Source organism: Pristiophorus japonicus, chromosome 3 (genome assembly GCF_044704955.1).
Source record: "Pristiophorus japonicus isolate sPriJap1 chromosome 3, sPriJap1.hap1, whole genome shotgun sequence".
NCBI lineage: Eukaryota > Metazoa > Chordata > Chondrichthyes > Pristiophoridae > Pristiophorus > Pristiophorus japonicus.
Genome location: NC_091979.1, coordinates 81,701,829 through 81,725,951, shown reverse-complemented (window position 1 = coordinate 81,725,951; position 24,123 = coordinate 81,701,829).

Genomic DNA, 24,123 nt, shown 5'->3' with positions numbered 1-24,123 from the left:
CCCTGGCCCAATACCACCCTAAATGGAGGAAGAGCATCCGGGTGGTCGCTGAGCACCTCGAGTCTCCTCGGCGAGAGCATGCAAAAACCAAGCACAGACAGCGGAAGGAGCGTGCAGCAAACCCCACCCACGCTTTCCTTCAACCACTGCCTGCCCCACCTGTTACAAAGACTGTACTTCCCACATTGGATTGTACAGCCACCTGAGAACTCACTTTTAGAGTGGAAGCAAGTCTTCCTCGATTTCGAGGGACTGCCTATGATGATGACATCAACAATGTAAAAGTTCTTTCTTGAATAAATTTCTCTCAGTTCCACAAAATAACAACCAAATTCATCAGTTTCATTGTTTTTCAATTCCAGTGATGTATTTCTTGCGGAACTTTAATTTTGGGTGCATTTTCCCTGGGGTTACCACTGCCTGGCTGGAGTACCCGCCTGAGTCAGGCAGCATGACCTTTTAATATGCAAATCTGAGTGTTATGGTGTACCTGGGGGTTTGCACGGTGCACACTTGGTTGAGTATCAGCTGGCAGTCTAGCTGAAGTGGAGCAAAAGAGCAGATGTTGTTTTTTCTGAGTCTTGCAGAATCAAGTTCTCCTCCGAGCACGATAAGTCCATCCTGGGTACCCACCACCAATGAGATCGGATCTCCCTGCCTATGGTCCTATGTCCTTTCTGCCTAAAATCTGCACTGGGGGAAAATCTACCCCCATTGTGTATTTTCTCTACAATGCTGAGCTAGCTCACATGAAATCACGATTCACCCTCTCTGTGCGATTTCTTGTAACAAGACTGTACATGTTAAAATATTCAGCACAGAAAGTAGGTATCTTTTTGTTATCAATTGGTTAACTTACTGAAATAGGTCGGTAGTCTTTTGGCGTATTCTAGACAGTAATTGCTCTGAAAATTGTCGGAGCTTCTTGGTTTATAAAGCTCATAAATGGAATCTTAGAAGGTGAATTTCTCTGAGGCTCCTCCCATTGTGTTGCTGTAAATTTGGTGGAAAATCCCAGTTATGTGCGTAATGGGTGTTTCCGCCAAACTTTCACAAAAATTACGGTGGCGGAGAGGACGAGGTATTAAGGAAATTCACTTCCAGTAATTCCATTCAGGGGGTTTATATTACAGCCAAAATGAAATGTATAGACCATACTTGCTGTGGGTGCTGTTGATGTTGTTTTAACTGAGAAAGGTATTCAGCAATGTTAATTTACATAAATCAATCATTTGTCATTTGGAATCACAATCAGAATGCCAAGTTAAGTTAATATCTGAAGTCTGACAGTCATTTTGTTCGATACAGCGACACATTTTATACCTTTTAAAGTATTTTGTTGCTTTTTCCATTTCATATTACTTTCCTCCTCAGATGAAGAATTATTGAGCAATTTTGGGGGCCTTATTGCATGTTTTAAGGAAGTAAATTAATACAGTCAACACCAACCAATCGGCCATAAAGTATTTTCTTTAACAACAAATTCATCAACCTAATTTTTAATTTCCCGCAGTAATTTTACTGCCTGACATTAGTTAGAATGAAATGTACAGTACATACCTGTTGTTATTGGAGGTGTTGTTGGAGAAGCTCCTGAAAAAAAAATTAGGAATGTAAATTTACACAAATGATATGAAGAATATTCAAGATTGGAATGAATTTCTTGCAGAAGAAGCCTTTTATCAGATCAGGTTTCTCTAAAACATTGCATTAGAATATTTCCTTCTTGTAGATTTCCACGCTAATCCAACATATCTGGTCTCTCCCTCCAAGTTTTCATATCTTTTTTATGATGTGATGATATATTCTCTCCAAATGTTGTGATTGTCTTCGCTAATTATCATTTCATATTTTAAGCACCTTTTCTAGGAAAACAATTGCTTCTACTTTCTCCATATATCCTCACATTTGTATCCTGATTTGAGGTCCCTTTTTATTAATTAGAATATTTCAGATATTTTCAATCTGAAACTCTGTAATAACTTTGGAATACTTCGATTCAATCCCTTTAACCTTCTCCTGTGAATACAGCCATGTTTTGATTGAATGATTCATTATTGCCCTCTGCTTTCGTCAGAACATAACAACAAAAGAACTTAAGAAATAGAAGCAGGAGTAAGCCATATGGCCCCTCGAGCCTGCTCCAGTATTTAATACGATCATGGCTGATCCGATCATGGACTCAGGTCCATTTCCCTGCCCACTCTCCATAACCCCTTATTCGCTTATCGTCTCAGAAAATGTCTATTTCTGTCTCAAATTTATTTAATGTCCCAGCTTCCACTGCTCTCTGAGGCAGCGAATTCCACAGATCCGCAACCCTCTGAGAGAAGAAATTTCTTCTCATCTCAGTTTTGAATGGGTGGCCCCTTATTCTAAGATTATGCTCTCTAGTTCTAGTCTCCCCTATCAGTGGAAACATCCTCTCTGCATTCACCCTGTCGAGCCGCCTCATGATCTTATACATTTTGATAAGATCACCTCTCATCCTTCTGAATTCCAATGAGTAAAGGCTCAACCTACTCAACCTTTCATCATAAGTGAACCACCTCATCTCCGGAATCAACCTTGTGAACCTTCTCTGAACTGGCTCCAAAGCAAGTCTATCCTTTCATAAATATGGAAACCAAAACTGCACGCAGTATTCCAGGTGTGGCCTCATTAATACCCTGTACAACTATAGCAAGACTTCCATGCTTTTTTCTCCATCCCCTTTGCAATAAAGGCCAAGATTCCATTGGCCTTCCTGATCATTTGCTGTACCTGCATGCTAACCTTTTGTGTTTCATGCACAAATACCCCCAGGTCCTGCTGTACTGCAGCACTTTGCAATCTTTCCCCATTTAAATAATAGCTTGCTCTTTGATTTTTTTCTGCCAAAATGCATGACTTTCCAACGTTATACTCAATCTGCCAAAATTTTGTCCACTCATTTAGCCTGTCTGTGTCCTTTTGTTGATTTTTTGTGTCTTCCTCACACATTGCATTTCCTCCCATCTTTGTATCGTCAGCAAACTTTGGCTATGTTACACTCAGTCCCTTCATCCAAGTTGTTAATATAGATTGTAAATAGTTTGGGTCATCCTGATGATCCGCTTTTCCTCTTTTCCATGATTCCGAAATCCATTCCAAAATGAAGTGCATGCAATTGCACTCAACATTCACAATGTGGCACAGCTGATGCTTTGAACAATTTGGAATTTTGTGTCTTTGTTCTGGCATTCAAAACTAATTTACATAAAACCCAGGATCCCAGTTGCCCGCGTTGTGTCTTTGCCATCTTGTTCTTAAAGATCTATTATCTGCACCCACAGATCTCTCTGTTCCACCATTCAGAATTTTTTATTGATGGTAGATTCCCATTCCATGTTCTTTTGTGCTAAATTTATAACCTGTTTGAGTCAGAATCGGCTTCCCGAGTAAAGCTTAGATGTCATAAACCAGGGTTGTACATCAACAAGATCCTGCAAATCCACTGGGACGACAGACGCACCAACATCAGTATTCTCACTCAAACAAACATTCCCAGCATCGAAGCACTGACCACACTCGACCAGCTCCATTGGGCAGGCCACATTGTCCAACATTCCGATACGAAATTCCCTCAGCAAGTGCTCTACTCGGAACTCCTACACGGTAAGCAAGCCCCAGTTGGGCAGAGGAAACGCTTCAAGGACACGCTCAAAAGCCTCCATGATAAAGTGGAACATCCCCACCGGCACCTGGGAATCCCTGGCCCAATACCACCCTAAATGGAGGAAGAGCATCCGGGTGGTCGCTGAGCACCTCGAGTCTCCTAGGCGAGAGCATGCAAAAACCAAGCACAGACAGCGGAAGGAGCGTGCAGCAAACCCCACCCACGCTTTCCTTCAACCACTGCCTGCCCCACCTGTTACAAAGACTGTACTTCCCACATTGGATTGTACAGCCACCTGAGAACTCACTTTTAGAGTGGAAGCAAGTCTTCCTCGATTTCGAGGGACTGTCTATGATGATGACATCAACAATGTAAAAGTTCTTTCTTGAATAAATTTCTCTCAGTTCCACAAAATAACAACCAAATTCATCAGTTTAATTGTTTTTCAACTCCAGTGATGTATTTCTTGAGGAGCCTTAATTTTGGGTGCATTTTCCCTGGGGTTATCACTGCTTGGCTGGAGTACCCGCCTGAGTCAGGCAGCATGACCTTTTAATATGCAAATCTGAGTGTTATGGTGTACCTGGGGGTTTGCACGGTGCACACTTGGTTGAGTATCAGCTGGCAGTCTAGCTGAAGTGGAGCAAAAGAGCAGATGTTATTTTTTCTGAGTCTTGCAGAATCAAGTTCTCCTCCGAGCACGATAAGTCCATCCTGGGTACCCACCACCAATGAGATCGGATCTCCCTGCCTATGGTCCTATGTCCTTTCTGCCTAAAATCTGCACTGGGGGAAAATCTACCCCCATTGTGTATTTTCTCTACAATGCTGAGCTAGCTCACATGAAATCACGATTCACCCTCTCTGTGCGATTTCTTGTAACAAGACTGTACATGTTAAAACATTCAGCACAGAAAGTCGGTATCTTTTTGTTATCAATTGGTTAACTTGCTGAAATAGGTCGGTAGTCTTTTGCCGTATTCTAGACAGTAACTGTTCTGAAAATTGTCGGAGCTTCTTGGTTTATAAAGCTCATAAATGGAATCTTAGAAGGCGAATTTCTCTGAGGCTCCTCCCATTGTGTTGCTGTAAATTTGGTGGAAAATCCCAGTTATGTGCGTAATGGGTGTTTCCGCCAAACTTCCACAAAAATTACGGTGGCGGAGAGGACGAGGTATTGAGGAAATTCACTTCCAGTAATTCCATTCAGGGGGTTTATATTACAGCCAAAATGAAATGTATAGACCATACTTGCTGTGGGTGCTGTTGATGTTGTTTTAACTGAGAAAGGTATTCAGCAATGTTAATTTACATAAATCAATCATTTGTCATTTGGAATCACAAATCAGAATGCCAAGTTAAGTTAATATCTGAAGTCTGACAGTCATTTCGTTCGATACAGCGACACATTTTAATCCTTTTTAAAGTATTTTGTTGCTTTTTCCATTTCATATTACTTTCCTCCTCAGATGAAGAATTATTGAGCAATTTTGGGGGCCTTATTGCATGTTTTAAGGAAGTAAATTAATACAGTCAACACCAACCAATCGGCCATAAAGTATTTTCTTTAACAACAAATTCATCAACCTAATTTTTAATTTCCCGCAGTAATTTTACTGCCTGACATTAGTCACAATGAAATGTACAGTACATACCTGTTGTTATTGGAGGTGTTGTTGGAGAAGCTCCTGAAAAAAAAATTAGGAATGTAAATTTACACAAATGATATGAAGAATATTCAAGATTGGAATGAATTTCTTGCAGAAGAAGCCTTTTATCAGATCAGGTTTCTCTAAAACATTGCATTAGAATATTTCCTTCTTGTAGATTTCCACTCTAATCCAACATATCTGGTCTCTCCCTCCAAGTTTTCATATCTTTTTTATGATGTGATGATATATTCTCTCCAAATGTTGTGATTGTCTTCGCTAATTACCATTTCATATTTTAAGCACCTTTTTTAGGAAAACAATTGCTTCTACTTTCTCCATATATCCTCACATTTGTATCCTGATTTGAGGTCCCTTTTTATTAATTAGAATATTTCAGATATTTTCAATCTGAAACTCTGTCATAACTTTGGAATACTTCGATTCAATCCCTTTAACCTTCTCCTGTGAATACAGCCATGTTTTGATTAAATGATTCATTATTGCCCTCTGCTTTCATCAGAACATAAGAACAAAAGAACTTAAGAAATAGAAGCAGGAGTAAGCCATATGGACCCTCGAGCCTGCTCCGGCATTTAATACGATCATGGCTGATCCGATCATGGACTCAGGTCCATTTCCCTGCCCACTCTCCATAACCCCTTATTCGCTTATCGTCTCAGAAAATGTCTATTTCTGTCTCAAATTTATTTAATGTCCCAGCTTCCACTGCTCTCTGAGGCAGCGAATTCCACAGATCCGCAACCCTCTGAGAGAAGAAATTTCTTCTCATCTCAGTTTTGAATGGGTGGCCCCTTATTCTAAGATTATGCTCTCTAGTTCTAGTCTCCCCTATCAGTGGAAACATCCTCTCTGCATCCACCCTGTCAAGCCGCCTCATGGTCTTATACGTTTTGATAAGATCACCTCTCATTCTTCTGAATTCCAATGAGTAAAGGCTCAACCTACTCAGCCTTTCATCATAAGTGAACCACCTCATCTCCGGAATCAACCTTGTGAACCTTCTCTGAACTGGCTCCAAAGCAAGTCTATCCTTTCATAAATATGGAAACCAAAACTGCACGCAGTATTCCAAGTGTGGCCTCATTAATACCCTGTACAACTATAGCAAGACTTCCATGCTTTTTTCTCCATCCCCTTTGCAATAAAGGCCAAGATTCCATTGGCCTTCCTGATCATTTGCTGTACCTGCATGCTAACCTTTTGTGTTTCATGCACAAATACCCCCAGGTCCTGCTGTACTGCAGCACTTTGCAATCTTTCCCCATTTAAATAATAGCTTGCTCTTTGATTTTTTTCTGCCAAAATGCATGACTTTCCAACGTTATACTCAATCTGCCAAAATTTTGTCCACTCATTTAGCCTGTCTGTGTCCTTTTGTTGATTTTTTGTGTCTTCCTCACACATTGCATTTCCTCCCATCTTTGTATCGTCAGCAAACTTTGGCTATGTTACACTCAGTCCCTTCATCCAAGTTGTTAATATAGATTGTAAATAGTTTGGGTCATCCTGATGATCCGCTTTTCCTCTTTTCCATGATTCCGAAATCCATTCCAAAATGAAGTGCATGCAATTGCACTCAACATTCACAATGTGGCACAGCTGATGCTTTGAACAATTTGGAATTTTGTGTCTTTGTTCTGGCATTCAAAACTAATTTACATAAAACCCAGGATCCCAGTTGCCCGCGTTGTGTCTTTGCCATCTTGTTCTTAAAGATCTATTATCTGCACCCACAGATCTCTCTGTTCCACCATTCAGAATTTTTTATTGATGGTAGATTCCCATTCCGTGTTCTTTTGTGCTAAATTTATAACCTGTTTGAGTCAGAATCGGCTTCCCGAGTAAAGCTTAGATGTCATAAACCAGGGTTGTACATCAACAAGATCCTGCAAATCCACTGGGAGGACAGACGCACCAACATCAGTATTCTCACTCAAACAAACATTCCCAGCATCGAAGCACTGACCACACTCAACCAGCTCCATTGGGCAGGCCACATTGTCCAACATTCCGATACGAAATTCCCTCAGCAAGTGCTCTACTTGGAACTCCTACACGGTAAGCAAGCCCCAGTTGGGCAGAGGAAACGCTTCAAGGACACGCTCAAAGCCTCCATGATAAAGTGGAACATCCCCACCGGCACCTGGGAATCCCTGGCCCAATACCACCCTAAATGGAGGAAGAGCATCCGGGTGGTCGCTGAGCACCTCGAGTCTCCTAGGCGAGAGCATGCAAAAACCAAGCACAGACAGCGGAAGGAGCGTGCAGCAAACCCCACCCACGCTTTCCTTCAACCACTGCCTGCCCCACCTGTTACAAAGACTGTACTTCCCACATTGGATTGTACAGCCACCTGAGAACTCACTTTTAGAGTGGAAGCAAGTCTTCCTCGATTTCGAGGGACTGTCTATGATGATGACATCAACAATGTAAAAGTTCTTTCTTGAATAAATTTCTCTCAGTTCCACAAAATAACAACCAAATTCATCAGTTTAATTGTTTTTCAACTCCAGTGATGTATTTCTTGAGGAGCCTTAATTTTGGGTGCATTTTCCCTGGGGTTATCACTGCCTGGCTGGAGTACCCGCCTGAGTCAGGCAGCATGACCTTTTAATATGCAAATCTGAGTGTTATGGTGTACCTGGGGGTTTGCACGGTGCACACTTGGTTGAGTATCAGCTGGCAGTCTAGCTGAAGTGGAGCAAAAGAGCAGATGTTGTTTTTTCTGAGTCTTGCAGAATCAAGTTCTCCTCCGAGCACGATAAGTCCATCCTGGGTACCCACCACCAATGAGATCGGATCTCCCTGCCTATGGTCCTATGTCCTTTCTGCCTAAAATCTGCACTGGGGGAAAATCTACCCCCATTGTGTATTTTCTCTACAATGCTGAGCTAGCTCACATGAAATCACGATTCACCCTCTCTGTGCGATTTCTTGTAACAAGACTGTACATGTTAAAACATTCAGCACAGAAAGTCAGTATCTTTTTGTTATCAATTGGTTAACTTACTGAAATAGGTCGGTAGTCTTTTGCCGTATTCTAGACAGTAATTGTTCTGAAAATTGTCGGAGCTTCTTGGTTTATAAAGCTCATAAATGGAATCTTAGAAGGCGAATTTCTCTGAGGCTCCTCCCATTGTGTTGCTGTAAATTTGGTGGAAAATCCCAGTTATGTGCGTAATGGGTGTTTCCGCCAAACTTCCACAAAAATTACGGTGGCGGAGAGGACGAGGTATTGAGGAAATTCACTTCCAGTAATTCCATTCAGGGGGTTTATATTACAGCCAAAATGAAATGTATAGACCATACTTGCTGTGGGTGCTGTTGATGTTGTTTTAACTGAGAAAGGTATTCAGCAATGTTAATTTACATAAATCAATCATTTGTCATTTGGAATCACAAATCAGAATGCCAAGTTAAGTTAATATCTGAAGTCTGACAGTCATTTCGTTCGATACAGCGACACATTTTAATCCTTTTTAAAGTATTTTGTTGCTTTTTCCATTTCATATTACTTTCCTCCTCAGATGAAGAATTATTGAGCAATTTTGGGGGCCTTATTGCATGTTTTAAGGAAGTAAATTAATACAGTCAACACCAACCAATCAGCCATAAAGTATTTTCTTTAACAACAAATTCATCAACCTAATTTTTAATTTCCCGCAGTAATTTTACTGCCTGACATTAGTCACAATGAAATGTACAGTACATACCTGTTGTTATTGGAGGTGTTGTTGGAGAAGCTCCTGAAAAAAAAATTAGGAATGTAAATTTACACAAATGATATGAAGAATATTCAAGATTGGAATGAATTTCTTGCAGAAGAAGCCTTTTATCAGATCAGGTTTCTCTAAAACATTGCATTAGAATATTTCCTTCTTGTAGATTTCCACTCTAATCCAACATATCTGGTCTCTCCCTCCAAGTTTTCATATCTTTTTTATGATGTGATGATATATTCTCTCCAAATGTTGTGATTGTCTTCGCTAATTACCATTTCATATTTTAAGCACCTTTTCTAGGAAAACAATTGCTTCTACTTTCTCCATATATCCTCACATTTGTATCCTGATTTGAGGTCCCTTTTTATTAATTCGAACATTTCAGATATTTTCAATCCGAAACTCTGTCATAACTTTGGAATACTTCGATTCAATCCCTTTAACCTTCTCCTGTGAATACAGCCATGTTTTGATTAAATGATTCATTATTGCCCTCTGCTTTCATCAGAACATAAGAACAAAAGAACTTAAGAAATAGAAGCAGGAGTAAGCCATATGGACCCTCGAGCCTGCTCCGGCATTTAATACGATCATGGCTGATCCGATCATGGACTCAGGTCCATTTCCCTGCCCACTCTCCATAACCCCTTATTCGCTTATCGTCTCAGAAAATGTCTATTTCTGTCTCAAATTTATTTAATGTCCCAGCTTCCACTGCTCTCTGAGGCAGCGAATTCCACAGATCCGCAACCCTCTGAGAGAAGAAATTTCTTCTCATCTCAGTTTTGAATGGGTGGCCCCTTATTCTAAGATTATGCTCTCTAGTTCTAGTCTCCCCTATCAGTGGAAACATCCTCTCTGCATCCACCCTGTCAAGCCGCCTCATGGTCTTATACGTTTTGATAAGATCACCTCTCATTCTTCTGAATTCCAATGAGTAAAGGCTCAACCTACTCAGCCTTTCATCATAAGTGAACCACCTCATCTCCGGAATCAACCTTGTGAACCTTCTCTGAACTGGCTCCAAAGCAAGTCTATCCTTTCATAAATATGGAAACCAAAACTGCACGCAGTATTCCAAGTGTGGCCTCATTAATACCCTGTACAACTATAGCAAGACTTCCATGCTTTTTTCTCCATCCCCTTTGCAATAAAGGCCAAGATTCCATTGGCCTTCCTGATCATTTGCTGTACCTGCATGCTAACCTTTTGTGTTTCATGCACAAATACCCCCAGGTCCTGCTGTACTGCAGCACTTTGCAATCTTTCCCCATTTAAATAATAGCTTGCTCTTTGATTTTTTTCTGCCAAAATGCATGACTTTCCAACGTTATACTCAATCTGCCAAAATTTTGTCCACTCATTTAGCCTGTCTGTGTCCTTTTGTTGATTTTTTGTGTCTTCCTCACACATTGCATTTCCTCCCATCTTTGTATCGTCAGCAAACTTTGGCTATGTTACACTCAGTCCCTTCATCCAAGTTGTTAATATAGATTGTAAATAGTTTGGGTCATCCTGATGATCCGCTTTTCCTCTTTTCCATGATTCCGAAATCCATTCCAAAATGAAGTGCATGCAATTGCACTCAACATTCACAATGTGGCACAGCTGATGCTTTGAACAATTTGGAATTTTGTGTCTTTGTTCTGGCATTCAAAACTAATTTACATAAAACCCAGGATCCCAGTTGCCCGCGTTGTGTCTTTGCCATCTTGTTCTTAAAGATCTATTATCTGCACCCACAGATCTCTCTGTTCCACCATTCAGAATTTTTTATTGATGGTAGATTCCCATTCCGTGTTCTTTTGTGCTAAATTTATAACCTGTTTGAGTCAGAATCGGCTTCCCGAGTAAAGCTTAGATGTCATAAACCAGGGTTGTACATCAACAAGATCCTGCAAATCCACTGGGAGGACAGACGCACCAACATCAGTATTCTCACTCAAACAAACATTCCCAGCATCGAAGCACTGACCACACTCAACCAGCTCCATTGGGCAGGCCACATTGTCCAACATTCCGATACGAAATTCCCTCAGCAAGTGCTCTACTTGGAACTCCTACACGGTAAGCAAGCCCCAGTTGGGCAGAGGAAACGCTTCAAGGACACGCTCAAAGCCTCCATGATAAAGTGGAACATCCCCACCGGCACCTGGGAATCCCTGGCCCAATACCACCCTAAATGGAGGAAGAGCATCCGGGTGGTCGCTGAGCACCTCGAGTCTCCTAGGCGAGAGCATGCAAAAACCAAGCACAGACAGCGGAAGGAGCGTGCAGCAAACCCCACCCACGCTTTCCTTCAACCACTGCCTGCCCCACCTGTTACAAAGACTGTACTTCCCACATTGGATTGTACAGCCACCTGAGAACTCACTTTTAGAGTGGAAGCAAGTCTTCCTCGATTTCGAGGGACTGTCTATGATGATGACATCAACAATGTAAAAGTTCTTTCTTGAATAAATTTCTCTCAGTTCCACAAAATAACAACCAAATTCATCAGTTTAATTGTTTTTCAACTCCAGTGATGTATTTCTTGAGGAGCCTTAATTTTGGGTGCATTTTCCCTGGGGTTATCACTGCCTGGCTGGAGTACCCGCCTGAGTCAGGCAGCATGACCTTTTAATATGCAAATCTGAGTGTTATGGTGTACCTGGGGGTTTGCACGGTGCACACTTGGTTGAGTATCAGCTGGCAGTCTAGCTGAAGTGGAGCAAAAGAGCAGATGTTGTTTTTTCTGAGTCTTGCAGAATCAAGTTCTCCTCCGAGCACGATAAGTCCATCCTGGGTACCCACCACCAATGAGATCGGATCTCCCTGCCTATGGTCCTATGTCCTTTCTGCCTAAAATCTGCACTGGGGGAAAATCTACCCCCATTGTGTATTTTCTCTACAATGCTGAGCTAGCTCACATGAAATCACGATTCACCCTCTCTGTGCGATTTCTTGTAACAAGACTGTACATGTTAAAACATTCAGCACAGAAAGTCAGTATCTTTTTGTTATCAATTGGTTAACTTACTGAAATAGGTCGGTAGTCTTTTGCCGTATTCTAGACAGTAACTGTTCTGAAAATTGTCGGAGCTTCTTGGTTTATAAAGCTCATAAATGGAATCTTAGAAGGTGAATTTCTCTGAGGCTCCTCCCATTGTGTTGCTGTAAATTTGGTGGAAAATCCCAGTTATGTGCGTAATGGGTGTTTCCGCCAAACTTCCACAAAAATTACGGTGGCGGAGAGGACGAGGTATTGAGGAAATTCACTTCCAGTAATTCCATTCAGGGGGTTTATATTACAGCCAAAATGAAATGTATAGACCGTACTTGCTGTGGGTGCTGTTGATGTTGTTTTAACTGAGAAAGGTATTCAGCAATGTTAATTTACATAAATCAATCATTTGTCATTTGGAATCACAAATCAGAATGCCAAGTTAAGTTAATATCTGAAGTCTGACAGTCATTTCGTTCGATACAGCGACACATTTTAATCCTTTTTAAAGTATTTTGTTGCTTTTTCCATTTCATATTACTTTCCTCCTCAGATGAAGAATTATTGAGCAATTTTGGGGGCCTTATTGCATGTTTTAAGGAAGTAAATTAATACAGTCAACACCAACCAATCGGCCATAAAGTATTTTCTTTAACAACAAATTCATCAACCTAATTTTTAATTTCCCGCAGTAATTTTACTGCCTGACATTAGTCACAATGAAATGTACAGTACATACCTGTTGTTATTGGAGGTGTTGTTGGAGAAGCTCCTGAAAAAAAAATTAGGAATGTAAATTTACACAAATGATATGAAGAATATTCAAGATTGGAATGAATTTCTTGCAGAAGAAGCCTTTTATCAGATCAGGTTTCTCTAAAACATTGCATTAGAATATTTCCTTCTTGTTGATTTCCACTCAAATCCAACATATCTGGTCTCTCCCTCCAAGTTTTCATATCTTTTTTATGATGTGATGATATATTCTCTCCAAATGTTGTGATTGTCTTCGCTAATTACCATTTCATATTTTAAGCACCTTTTCTAGGAAAACAATTGCTTCTACTTTCTCCATATATCCTCACATTTGTATCCTGATTTGAGGTCCCTTTTTATTAATTCGAACATTTCAGATATTTTCAATCCGAAACTCTGTCATAACTTTGGAATACTTCAATTCAATCCCTTTAACCTTCTCCTGTGAATACAGCCATGTTTTGATTAAATGATTCATTATTGCCCTCTGCTTTCATCAGAACATAAGAACAAAAGAACTTAAGAAATAGAAGCAGGAGTAAGCCATATGGACCCTCGAGCCTGCTCCGGCATTTAATACGATCATGGCTGATCCGATCATGGACTCAGGTCCATTTCCCTGCCCACTCTCCATAACCCCTTATTCGCTTATCGTCTCAGAAAATGTCTATTTCTGTCTCAAATTTATTTAATGTCCCAGCTTCCACTGCTCTCTGAGGCAACGAATTCCACAGATCCGCAACCCTCTGAGAGAAGAAATTTCTTCTCATCTCAGTTTTGAATTGGTGACCCCTTATTCTAAGATTATGCTCTCGAGTTCTAGTCTCCCCTATCAGTGGAAACATCCTCTCTGCATCCACCCTGTCAAGCCGCCTCATGGTCTTATACGTTTTGATAAGATCACCTCTCATTCTTCTGAATTCCAATGAGTAAAGGCTCAACCTACTCAACCTTTCATCATAAGTGAACCACCTCATCTCCGGAATCAACCTTGTGAACCTTCTCTGAACTGGCTCCAAAGTAAGTCTATCCTTTCATAAATATGGAAACCAAAACTGCACGCAGTATTCCAGGTGTGGCCTCATTAATACCCTGTACAACTATAGCAAGACTTCCATGCTTTTTTCTCCATCCCCTTTGCAATAAAGGCCAAGATTCCATTGGCCTTCCTGATCACTTGCTGTACCTGCATGCTAACCTTTTGTGTTTCATGCACAAATACCCCCAGGTCCTGCTGTACTGCAGCACTTTGCAATCTTTCCCCATTTAAATAATAGCTTGCTCTTTGATTTTTTTCTGCCAAAATGCATGACTTTCCAACGTTATACTCAATCTGCCAAAATTTTGTCCACTCATTTAGCCTGTCTGTGTCCTTTTGTTGATTTTTTGTGTCTTCCTCACACATTGCATTTCCTCCCATCTTTGTATCGTCAGCAAACTTTGGCTATGTTACACTCAGTCCCTTCATCCAAGTTGTTAATATAGATTGTAAATAGTTTGGGTCATCCTGATGATCCGCTTTTCCTCTTTTCCATGATTCCGAAATCCATTCCAAAATGAAGTGCATGCAATTGCACTCAACATTCACAATGTGGCACAGCTGATGCTTTGAACAATTTGGAATGTGGTGTCTTTGTTCTGGTATTCAAAACTAATTTACATAAAACCCAGGATCCCAGTTGCCCGCGTTGTGTCTTTGCCATCTTGTTCTTAAAGATCTATTATCTGCACATACAGATCTCTCTGTTCCACCATTCAGAATTTTTTATTGATGGTAGATTCCCATTCCGTGTTCTTTTGTGCTAAATTTATAACCTGTTTGAGTCAGAATCGGCTTCCCGAGTAAAGCTTAGATGTCATAAACCAGGGTTGTACATCAACAAGATCCTGCAAATCCACTGGGAGGACAGACGCACCAACATCAGTATTCTCACTCAAACAAATATTCCCAGCATCGAAGCACTGACCACACTCGACCAGCTCCATTGGGCAGGCCACATTGTCCAACATTTCGATACGAAATTCCCTCAGCAAGTGCTCTACTCGGAACTCCTACACGGTAAGCAAGCCCCAGTTGGGCAGAGGAAACGCTTCAAGGACACGCTCAAAGCCTCCATGATAAAGTGGAACATCCCCACCGGCACCTGGGAATCCCTGGCCCAATACCACCCTAAATGGAGGAAGAGCATCCGGGTGGTCGCTGAGCACCTCGAGTCTCCTAGGCGAGAGCATGCAAAAACCAAGCACAGACAGCGGAAGGAGCGTGCAGCAAACCCCACCCACGCTTTCCTTCAACCACTGCCTGCCCCACCTGTTACAAAGACTGTACTTCCCACATTGGATTGTACAGCCACCTGAGAACTCACTTTTAGAGTGGAAGCAAGTCTTCCTCGATTTCGAGGGACTGCCTATGATGATGACATCAACAATGTAAAAGTTCTTTCTTGAATAAATTTCTCTCAGTTCCACAAAATAACAACCAAATTCATCAGTTTCATTGTTTTTCAATTCCAGTGATGTATTTCTTGCGGAGCCTTAATTTTGGGTGCATTTTCCCTGGGGTTACCACTGCCTGGCTGGAGTACCCGCCTGAGTCAGGCAGCATGACCTTTTAATATGCAAATCTGTGTGTTATGGTGTACCTGGGGGTTTTCACGGTGCACACTTGGTTGAGTATCAGCTGGCAGTCTAGCTGAAGTGGAGCAAAAGAGCAGATGTTGTTTTTTCTGAGTCTTGCAGAATCAAGTTGTCCTCCGAGCACGATAAGTCCATCCTGGGTACCCACCACCAATGAGATCGGATCTCCCTGCCTATGGTCCTATGTCCTTTCTGCCTAAAATCTGCACTGGGGGAAAATCTACCCCCATTGTGTATTTTCTCTACAATGCTGAGCTAGCTCACATGAAATCACGATTCACCCTCTCTGTGCGATTTCTTGTAACAAGACTGTACATGTTAAAACATTCAGCACAGAAAGTAGGTATCTTTTTGTTATCAATTGGTGAACTTACTGAAATAGGTCGGTAGTCTTTTGGCGTATTCTAGACAGTAACTGCTCTGAAAATTGTCGGAGCTTCTTGGTTTATAAAGCTCATAAATGGAATCTTAGAAGGTGAATTTCTCTGAGGCTCCTCCCATTGTGTTGCTGTAAATTTGGTGGAAAATCCCAGTTATGTGCGTAATGGGTGTTTCCGCCAAACTTTCACAAAAATTACGGTGGCGGAGAGGACGAGGTATTGAGGAAATTCACTTCCAGTAATTCCATTCAGGGGGTTTATATTACAGCCAAAATGAAATGTATAGACCATACTTGCTGTGGGTGCTGTTGATGTTGTTTTAACTGAGAAAGGTATTCAGCAATGTTAATTTACATAAATCAATCATTTGTCATTTGGAATCACAAATCAGAATGCCAAGTTAAGTTAATATCTGAAGTCTGACAGTCATTTCATTCGATACAGCGACACATTTGAATCCTTTTTAAAGTATTTTGTTGCTTTTTCCATTTCATATTACTTTCCTCCTCAGATGAAGAATTATTGAGCAATTTTGGGGGCCTTATTGCATGTTTTAAGGAAGTAAATTAATACAGTCAACACCAACCAATCGGCCATAAAGTATTTTCTTTAACAACAAATTCATCAACCTAATTTTTAATTTCCCGCAGTAATTTTACTGCCTGACATTAGTCACAATGAAATGTACAGTACATACCTGTTGTTATTGGAGGTGTTGTTGGAGAAGCTCCTGAAAAAAAAATTAGGAATGTAAATTTACACAAATGATATGAAGAATATTCAAGATTGGAATGAATTTCTTGCAGAAGAAGCCTTTTATCAGATCAGGTTTCTCTAAAACATTGCATTAGAATATTTCCTTCTTGTAGATTTCCACGCTAATCCAACATATCTGGTCTCTCCCTCCAAGTTTTCATATCTTTTTTATGATGTGATGATATATTCTCTCCAAATGTTGTGATTGTCTTCGCTAATTACCATTTCATATTTTAAGCACCTTTTCTAGGAAAACAATTGCTTCTACTTTCTCCATATATCCTCACATTTGTATCCTGATTTGAGGTCCCTTTTTATTAATTCGAATATTTCAGATATTTTCAATCTGAAACTCTGTCATAACTTTGGAATACTTCGATTCAATCCCTTTCACCTTCTCCTGTGAATACAGCCATGTTTTGATTAAATGATTCATTATTGCCCTCTGCTTTCATCAGAACATAAGAACAAAAGAACTTAAGAAATAGAAGCAGGAGTAAGCCATATGGCCCCTCGAGCCTGCTCCGGCATTTAATACGATCATGGCTGATCCGATCATGGACTCAGGTCCATTTCCCTGCCCACTCTCCATAACCCCTTATTCGCTTATCGTCTCAGAAAATGTCTATTTCTGTCTCAAATTTATTTAATGTCCCAGCTTCCACTGCTCTCTGAGGCAGCGAATTCCACAGATCCGCAACCCTCTGAGAGAAGAAATTTCTTCTCATCTCAGTTTTGAATGGGTGGCCCCTTATTCTAAGATTATGCTCTCTAGTTCTAGTCTCCCCTATCAGTGGAAACATCCTCTCTGCATCCACCCTGTCAAGCCGCCTCATGATCTTATACGTTTTGATAAGATCACCTCTCATTCTTCTGAATTCCAATGAGTAAAGGCTCAACCTACTCAACCTTTCATCATAAGTGAACCACCTCATCTCCGGAATCAACCTTGTGAACCTTCTCTGAACTGGCTCCAAAGCAAGTCTATCCTTTCATAAATATGGAAACCAAAACTGCACGCAGTATTCCAGGTGTGGCCTCATTAATACCCTGTACAACTATAGCAAGACTTCCATGCTTTTTTCTCCATCCCCTTTGCAATAAAGGCCAAGATTCCATTGGCCTTCCTGATCACTTGCTGTACCTGCATGCTAACCTTTTGTGTTTCATGCACAAATACCCCCAGGTCCTGCTGTACTGCAGCACTTTGCAATCTTTCCCCATTTAAATAATAGCTTGCTCTTTGATTTTTTTCTGCCAAAATGCATGACTTTCCAACGTTATACTCAATCTGCCAAAATTTTGTTCACTCATTTAGCCTGTCTGTGTCCTTTTGTTGATTTTTTGTGTCTTCCTCACACATTGCATTTCCTCCCATCTTTGTATCGTCAGCAAACTTTGGCTATGTTACACTCAGTCCCTTCATCCAAGTTGTTAATATAGATTGTAAATAGCTTGGGTCATCCTGATGATCCGCTTTTCCTCTTTTCCATGATTCCGAAATCCATTCCAAAATGAAGTGCATGCAATTGCACTCAACATTCACAATGTGGCACAGCTGATGCTTTGAACAATTTGGAATTTTGTGTCTTTGTTCGGGTGTTCAAAACTAATTTACATAAAACCCAGGATCCCAGTTGCCCACGTTGTGTCTTTGCCATCTTGTTCTTAAAGATCTATTATCTGCACCCACAGATCTCTCTGTTCCACCATTCAGAATTTTTTATTGATGGTAGATTCCCATTCCGTGTTCTTTTGTGCTAAATTTTTAACCTGTTTGAGTCAGAATCGGCTTCCCGAGTAAAGCTTAGATGTCATAAACCAGGGTTGTACATCAACAAGATCCTGCAAATCCACTGGGAGGACAGACGCACCAACATCAGTATTCTCACTCAAACAAACATTCCCAGCATCGAAGCACTGACCACACTCGACCAGCTCCATTGGGCAGGCCACATTGTCCAACATTCCGATACAAAATTCCCTCAGCAAGTGCTCTACTCGGAACTCCTACACGGTAAGCAAGCCACAGTTGGGCAGAGGAAACGCTTCAAGGACACGCTCAAAGCCTCCATGATAAAGTGGAACATCCCCACCGGCACCTGGGAATCCCTGGCCCAATACCACCCTAAATGGAGGAAGAGCATCCGGGTGGTCGCTGAGCACCTCGAGTCTCCTAGGCGAGAGCATGCAAAAACCAAGCACAGACAGCGGAAGGAGCGTGCAGCAAACCCCACCCACGCTTTCCTTCAACCACTGCCTGCCCCACCTGTTACAAAGACTGTACTTCCCACATTGGATTGTACAGCCACCTGAGAACTCACTTTTAGAGTGGAAGCAAGTCTTCCTCGATTTCGAGGGACTGCCTATGATGATGACATCAACAATGTAAAAGTTCTTTCTTGAATAAATTTCTCTCAGTTCCACAAAATAACAACCAAATTCATCAGTTTCATTGTTTTTCAATTCCAGTGATGTATTTCTTGCGGAGCCTTAATTTTGGGTGCATTTTCCCTGGGGTTACCACTGCCTGGCTGGAGTACCCGCCTGAGTCAGGCAGCATGACCTTTTAATATGCAAATATGTGTGTTATGGTGTACCTGGGGGTTTTCACGGTGCACACTTGGTTGAGTATCAGCTGGCAGTCTAGCTGAAGTGGAGCAAAAGAGCAGATGTTGTTTTTTCTGAGTCTTGCAGAATCAAGTTCTCCTCCGAGCACGATAAGTCCATCCTGGGTACCCACCACCAATGAGATCAGATCTCCCTGCCTATGGTCCTATGTCCTTTCTGCCTAAAATCTGCACTGGGGGAAAATCTACCCCCATTGTGTATTTTCTCTACAATGCTGAGCTAGCTCACATGAAATCACGATTCACCCTCTCTGTGCGATTTCTTGTAACAAGACTGTACATGTTAAAACATTCAGCACAGAAAGTAGGTATCTTTTTGTTATCAATTGGTGAACTTACTGAAATAGGTCGGTAGTCTTTTGGCGTATTCTAGACAGTAACTGTTCTGAAAATTGTCGGAGCTTCTTGGTTTATAAAGCTCATAAATGGAATCTTAGAAGGTGAATTTCTCTGAGGCTCCTCCCATTGTGTTGCTGTAAATTTGGTGGAAAATCCCAGTTATGTGCGTAATGGGTGTTTCCGCCAAACTTTCACAAAAATTACGGTGGCGGAGAGGACGAGGTATTGAGGAAATTCACTTCCAGTAATTCCATTCAGGGGGTTTATATTACAGCCAAAATGAAATGTATAGACCATACTTGCTGTGGGTGCTGTTGATGTTGTTTTAACTGAGAAAGGTATTCAGCAATGTTAATTTACATAAATCAATCATTTGTCATTTGGAATCACAAATCAGAATGCCAAGTTAAGTTAATATCTGAAGTCTGACAGTCATTTTGTTCGATACAGCGACACATTTTAATCCTTTTTAAAGTATTTTGTTGCTTTTTCCATTTCATATTACTTTCCTCCTCAGATGAAGAATTATTGAGCAATTTTGGGGGCCTTATTGCATGTTTTAAGGAAGTAAATTAATACAGTCAACACCAACCAATCGGCCATAAAGTATTTTCTTTAACAACAAATTCATCAATCTAATTTTTAATTTCCCGCAGTAATTTTACTGCCTGACATTAGTCACAATTAAATGTACAGTACATACCTGTTGTTATTGGAGGTGTTGTTGGAGAAGCTCCTGAAAAAAAAATTAGGAATGTAAATTTACACAAATGATATGAAGAATATTCAAGATTGGAATGAATTTCTTGCAGAAGAAGCCTTTTATCAGATCAGGTTTCTCTAAAACATTGCATTAGAATATTTCCTTCTTGTAGATTTCCACTCTAATCCAACATATCTGGTCTCTCCCTCCAAGCTTTCATATCTTTTTTATGATGTGATGATATATTCTCTCCAAATGTTGTGATTGTCTTCGCTAATTACCATTTCATATTTTAAGCACCTTTTCTAGGAAAACAATTGCTTCTACTTTCTCCATATATCCTCACATTTGTTTCCTGATTTGAGGTCCCTTTTTATTAATTAGAACATTTCAGATATTTTCAATCCGAAACTCTGTCATAACTTTGGAATACTTCGATTCAATCCCTTTAACCTTCTCCTGTGAATACAGCCATGTTTTGATTAAATGATTCATTATTGCCCTCTGCTTTCATCAGAACATAAGAACAAAAGAACTTAAGAAATAGAAGCAGGAGTAAGCCATATGGGCCCTCGAGCCTGCTCCGGCATTTAATACGATCATGGCTGATTTGATCATGGACTCAGGTCCATTTCCCTGCCCACTCTCCATAACCCCTTATTCGCTTATCGTCTCAGAAAATGTCTATTTCTGTCTCAAATTTATTTAATGTCCCAGCTTCCACTGCTCTCTGAGGCAGCGAATTCCACAGATCCGCAACCCTCTGAGAGAAGAAATTTCTTCTCATCTCAGTTTTGAATGGGTGACCCCTTATTCTAAGATTATGCTCTCTAGTTCTAGTCTCCCCTATCAGTGGAAACATCCTCTCTGCATCCACCCTGTCAAGCCGCCTCATGGTCTTATACGTTTTGATAAGATCACCTCTCATTCTTCTGAATTCCAATGAGTAAAGGCTCAACCTACTCAACCTTTCATCATAAGTGAACCACCTCATCTCCGGAATCAACCTTGTGAACCTTCTCTGAACTGGCTCCAAAGTAAGTCTATCCTTTCATAAATATGGAAACCAAAACTGCACGCAGTATTCCAGGTGTGGCCTCATTAATACCCTGTACAACTATAGCAAGACTTCCATGCTTTTTTCTCCATCCCCTTTGCAATAAAGGCCAAGATTCCATTGGCCTTCCTGATCACTTGCTGTACCTGCATGCTAACCTTTTGTGTTTCATGCACAAATACCCCCAGGTCCTGCTGTACTGCAGCACTTTGCAATCTTTCCCCATTTAAATAATAGCTTGCTCTTTGATTTTTTTCTGCCAAAATGCATGACTTTCCAACGTTATACTCAATCTGCCAAAATTTTGTCCACTCATTTAGCCTGTCTGTGTCCTTTTGTTGATTTTTTGTGTCTTCCTCACACATTGCATTTCCTCCCATCTTTGTATCGTCAGCAAACTTTGGCTATGTTACACTCAGTCCCTTCATCCAAGTTGTTAATATAATTGTAAATAGTTTGGGTCATCCTGATGATCCGCTTTTCCTCTTTTCCATGATTCCGAAATCCATTCCAAAATGAAGTGCATGCAATTGCACTCAACATTCACAAGGTGGCACAGCTGATGCTTTGAACAATTTGGAATTTTGTGTCTTTGTTCTGGTATTCAAAACTAATTTACATAAAACCCAGGATCCCAGTTGCCCGCGTTGTGTCTTTGCCATCTTGTTCTTAAAGATCTATTATCTGCACACACAGATCTCTCTGTTCCACCATTCAGAATTTTTTATTGATGGTAGATTCCCATTCCGTGTTCTTTTGTGCTAAATTTATAACCTGTTTGAGTCAGAATCGGCTTCCCGAGTAAAGCTTAGATGTCATAAACCAGGGTTGTAGATCAACAAGATCCTGCAAATCCACTGGGAGGACAGACGCACCAACATCAGTATTCTCACTCAAACAAACATTCCCAGCATCGAAGCACTGACCACACTCGACCAGCTCCATTGGGCAGGCCACATTGTCCAACATTCCGATACGAAATTCCCTCAGCAAGTGCTCTACTCGGAACTCCTACACGGTAAGCAAGCCCCAGTTGGGCAGAGGAAACGCTTCAAGGACACGCTCAAAGCCTCCATGATAAAGTGGAACATCCCCACCGGCACCTGGGAATCCCTGGCCCAATACCACCCTAAATGGAGGAAGAGCATCCGGGTGGTCGCTGAGCACCTCGAGTCTCCTAGGCGAGAGCATGCAAAAACCAAGCACAGACAGCGGAAGGAGCTTGCAGCAAACCCCACCCACGCTTTCCTTCAACCACTGCCTGCCCCACCTGTTACAAAGACTGTACTTCCCACATTGGATTGTACAGCCACCTGAGAACTCACTTTTAGAGTGGAAGCAAGTCTTCCTCGATTTCGAGGGACTGCCTATGATGATGACATCAACAATGTAAAAGTTCTTTCTTGAATAAATTTCTCTCAGTTCCACAAAATAACAACCAAATTCATCAGTTTAATTGTTTTTCAATTCCAGTGATGTATTTCTTGCGGAGCCTTAATTTTGGGTGCATTTTCCCTGGGGTTACCACTGCCTGGCTGGAGTACCCGCCTGAGTCAGGCAGCATGACCTTTTAATATGAAAATCTGTGTGTTATGGTGTACCTGGGGGTTTTCACGGTGCACACTTGGTTGAGTATCAGCTGGCAGTCTAGCTGAAGTGGAGCAAAAGAGCAGATGTTGTTTTTTCTGAGTCTTGCAGAATCAAGTTCTCCTCCGAGCACGATAAGTCCATCCTGGGTACCCACCACCAATGAGATCGGATCTCCCTGCCTATGGTCCTATGTCCTTTCTGCCTAAAATCTGCACTGGGGGAAAATCTACCCCCATTGTGTATTTTCTCTACAATGCTGAGCTAGCTCACATGAAATCACGATTCACCCTCTCTGTGCGATTTCTTGTAACAAGACTGTACATGTTAAAACATTCAGCACAGAAAGTAAGTATCTTTTTGTTATCAATTGGTTAACTTACTGAAATAGGTCGGTAGTCGTTTGGCGTATTCTAGACAGCAACTGTTCTGAAAATTGTCGGAGCTTCTTGGTTTATAAAGCTCATAAATGGAATCTTAGAAGGTGAATTTCTCTGAGGCTCCTCCCATTGTGTTGCTGTAAATTTGGTGGAAAATCCCAGTTATGTGCGTAATGGGTGTTTCCGCCAATCTTTCACAAAAATTACGGTGGCGGAGAGGACGAGGTATTGAGGAAATTCACTTCCAGTAATTCCATTCAGGGGGTTTATATTACAGCCAAAATGAAATGTATAGACCATACTTGCTGTGGGTGCTGTTGATGTTGTTTTAACTGAGAAAGGTATTCAGCAATGTTAATTTACATAAATCAATCATTTGTCATTTGGAATCACAAATCAGAATGCCAAGTTAAGTTAATATCTGAAGTCTGACAGTCATTTCGTTCGATACAGCGACACATTTTAATCCTTTTTAAAGTATTTTGTTGCTTTTTCCATTTCATATTACTTTCCTCCTCAGATTAAGAATTATTGAGCAATTTTGGGGGCCTTATTGCATGTTTTAAGGAAGTAAATTAATACAGTCAACACCAACCAATCAGCCATAAAGTATTTTCTTCAACAACAAATTCATCAACCTAATTTTTAATTTCGCGCAGTAATTTTACTGCCTGACATTAGTCACAATGAAATGTACAGTACATACCTGTTGTTATTGGAGATGTTGTTGGAGAAGCTCCTGAAAAAAAAATTAGGAATGTAAATTTACACAAATGATATGAAGAATATTCAAGATTGGAATGAATTTCTTGCAGAAGAAGCCTTTTATCAGGTCAGGTTTCTCTAAAACATTACATTAGAATAGTTCCTTCTTGTAGATTTC